The sequence below is a fragment of the Pocillopora verrucosa genome, chromosome 7 (assembly GCF_036669915.1).
Source record: "Pocillopora verrucosa isolate sample1 chromosome 7, ASM3666991v2, whole genome shotgun sequence".
Classification (NCBI taxonomy): domain Eukaryota; kingdom Metazoa; phylum Cnidaria; class Anthozoa; order Scleractinia; family Pocilloporidae; genus Pocillopora; species Pocillopora verrucosa.
Genome location: NC_089318.1, coordinates 23,249,257 through 23,253,070, shown reverse-complemented (window position 1 = coordinate 23,253,070; position 3,814 = coordinate 23,249,257). Strand labels below are relative to the sequence as shown.

The window sequence follows — 3,814 nt, the reverse complement described above, 5'->3', positions numbered from 1 at the left end:
GGAAACTGGTGAACAGTTGAAATTTTTCTGTCTCCATAAACACCTTGGGGCCGGACTCGATCACGAAGTGAGGCAATATTGTAGAAGGACATCAAAAACTCGCAAGAAGCTCAAAGGAGAGACTCAACAGACTCAGTACTATTAACATTTTATTAAATAAGGCTTAGCATTAAAGGTTACAAAGGTTACTTTCGTGCTTTAGTACTTGACTTTCCGATCCTGTCTGTTGTCGAAATGACCTATTTGCCATTTCTATCTTACTAATATCATTGTGTTGTTCTGTTTTCTTCATATTTTGCTTATTTTCTGTTTTATTTGTTTATTTTGTGTTTTTTTAAATTTTGTTTATTTTATTCGTTTATACATTTTCTTTGCTGTGTTAAATTTCTTTTTTTTTCTGTTTTTTCTTTAGCCATTATTTTTTAAATTCTTTTGATATATTTTGCTTTGAATTTACTTGTGCTCTTAGCACTTTTTTCTTTCAAGTCTGATAGACTCTTTTTTTTTTTGCTTGCTTGCTTGTTCTTTGTTCTCCTTTTTTTTGAGCTTTTAGCTAATAAGAATTTTGGTCATTTATTTGTTTGTTTTGCTTAACCATTGTTTTTTTTTTTGTCTTTTTTTTTACGTTTCTTGTTTCAAACTTGCAACTCATGGTAAAGTTAAAGGTGTTTGGTGACAAAATCCGGTATACCTGCAAACAAATGGCAGAAAAAAATGTGAAAGCTGTCACTAGAGAAAGTTCAGCCTCCTAGGTTCGGTTTCATTCAAATAAATCTCTGGTATTTTTTATTTTTTGTAGTTAAAGTTTTCGCTTCCCATAAATTATTTGATTTACCACAACTAGTGATTTTGCTCTTTGCTGTAATAATTCCCCCCCCCCCCCCCCCCCTCCCTCACCTTTATTCCAGCATGCATTTTAGATATCTATACATTGATTACCACCCTGTTCTATAAGTCTCACCTTGGATATCATGAAGGTACCTTTTGGACGTTGTCATAGCAATCCTTTGCCTCATTTCTCTACTGCAAAAACATTCAACAAATTTCAGAGTAAGATCAGGAGAGGACAGGAGAGCTTAATTGTTAAGCGTTGGGCAGGAGGGAGGTTTCAATCAGCCAATCACCTTCCAATTTTGTAGTTTAAATCAAGAGCGACATTAAACAATTTACTCCTCCTTTGTCGGTCGATTAATGCAAATTTTCCCTTCTTTCATTCCAAGGCTTTTCTTCTTCTCTCAGAAATTGTCACTGTTATGATTAATTGATAGTAAGACTTCGTGTCGTCCAATTCGGTTGTAAGTAACCGTACTCATAACCGTACTCATCGCGTTCGTCCAATTTTGTTATCACTCGTATTATTACAGACCGAACTAGATTCCATTAAATCCTGCTAACATTACTAATTGTATTATTTCGTCTCTGAATAACTTTGCATATGAAATAATTGTTTTTTGCTTGTCAAATCCTTCTTTGTCTAAATTTTTTTCAAAACGGATACAACAAATATTTACACTCACTTGAGAAATGGACGGAGGAAAAGACCAAGTGCCTTCAGTTTCCTTTGTGGTTTGAAGATGATGCATTTAGACAAGCGATCCAGGAAACTGAAAAGGAAAAGAAATAGAGAATAATACATAGGTGCGAGTAGATATGGAATTTATCTTCCATTGTTTGACTTCTCACTGACTCCTGAGTGAGAAAACAGAATCCTGACGTCAAAGAATCTATATCATGTTTGCTTGCTTATCAAAATCATTTGGATTACCCGGTCTTTAGTTTTTCATAAATTTTGTTCTCAGCTCATCCTTGATGGTGCATTTTTCACTGCCGCCATGAACGACAATCAAAAAGTGATGCGTGTCCACGTACGTGAGGATAAAAGCTTCAAGGTATCTGCAAAAAAAAAGACATTCTATTGTTGGTAACCGTTGTGCAAACATATTACACGATGCAACATAGAGCCGATTGGAAAGAGGCTAATCGGACACGAGATTTGATAATTCATGATAGCACGAGAAATCCGAATTCAGTAATTGTTTCACTATACATTTTCTTGCGCTTAAGACTGAGCTTATATGATTTTGATACTTACGAGATGAATTCTCTCACGGCCTGTTTGAATTCCTTCTTATTTTTGAAATGTTCTTTCTTCGGAAGTTTATCTGTATCTATAAAGATGATATCTTTGCCATCGTCCGTTTTAACCCCTACAAAAAAAAAGAAAAGAAATTACATGTATTTACATCAAAACTGAGAGGCATACAGCGCACAAGTCTAAGACCTTACTGACGTGTGATAGCATCATTTCATTTCATCCTGGAGTGCCATCAAAAATAAACCAAAAAAGCCAAAATAAGGCAGTTGCAAATAAATATTCTGGCCTTGGTTTTAAAAATCAGTATGAAACCCTAAAGCTTTATACAGTCATGAGCTTAAATGATAAATGAATCAGTACCCAGACGATATAAGGCGTCTTCATATTGATTGGACTCTGGAACCTCCCTGTCAAATAGGATCTCTTCCGTGACTTGGTCATCCTGTGCGTTATCACAGCCGGGGCTTTCCTGCGCAGATGTGGTCACCGGTGTTGCGAATAGCTCCTTGTTTTTAAATGCTTAAATCAAGAATAGCTTTTAGTTTTGTTTTCTCTCTTTAACATATCAATAAAACTTGTTACAGTCCTATTTGAGATCTTAAATTTTAATATTTTTGACAAGAATAAAGAATGTTAACTACACATCTGTGCAGAACCCCAATTCAAAAAATAGGTATGTTTTCTTAACGGAAAGTAGCTTAAATGAAACCAAACAAATGCTACATACTATTGTAATTAATCACCAAGTTTAAAATATTTTCACACGTCTAATTGCAATCGTTTTCAGATTGAAAAAAAAAAAGATCTAGCACGGTGAACATAGAACAAGAGTGTCGAAAGTGATCTGCAAATTCCATTGAATATACAACGCTGTGTGATTGGTCAGGGAAACTCGCCACACTGTTTTAACCAATCAGATGCAGGACAACACTTAAAACAACCAATAAGGCTTCCGACCAATTGACTCCGGTTAAACTAACAGCAAATAACAAACACATCAGTTCTTCTTATTAGCTTTATATAAAACTTACGACTTCCTCCGTCCAGGTTTGAGCTTCCACATTTATATGTCGGCCACTTTCCTTTCCGGGCTAAAAATATTGGGGGAAAATATGTATAAGATATGTAAATAAGTTGCTTTGAATATTTAGATAAAGAAAAAGGACAAAGGATGAGGTTACTCATCATGAACGATACACAAGGCGTAAAGATGACCAGTAGAGCGAAACCTCCACATAATGACATTGGAGGTGGCTACACCATGCAACAAAGGATTTATTTTATGACTTATATTGATTTTTGACGTATATGTAAGTTGTTATAGCCTTGCCTCACTTAGCTTCGCTTTGCCCGCCCTGCTAAGATTACCCCTTTACCGCCTTGAAATCGAATCCAATCCTTTAAAAAACACATGATGACCGTAATAGGCTATTTACTAGTGTTTGTGACTTTCATAAGGTGTAAAGCCTTGTTGTGTGCATCACTTTCCCTACTTTTAGGACTTACAAGGCCCAATTTCCAACGGTTCCACAGCGTTTTTGTCTAGAAAAGACAGCGGATATTTTCTGTTGCTTTGTTGCTTGGCGCAATCCTCATCTGATTGTCCCTGATACACAACAGTAAATGTTGCAAGTGTTAATGTTTTTGACGGAGGATGTTTCGATGAAGTATTTCAAAGCATGTTTACGATGCTTAATGTAAAGGAGGCTGTACTCAGGC

The 3,814-nt window shown here is 35.7% G+C and overlaps 1 pseudogene; it reads right to left on the bottom strand.

Moving 5' to 3' along the window:
- Positions 1–659: 659 nt before the first annotated feature.
- On the bottom strand, positions 660–3,508 carry LOC136282631 (uncharacterized; annotated as a pseudogene).
- Between the last annotated feature and the right edge of the window lie 306 nt (positions 3,509–3,814).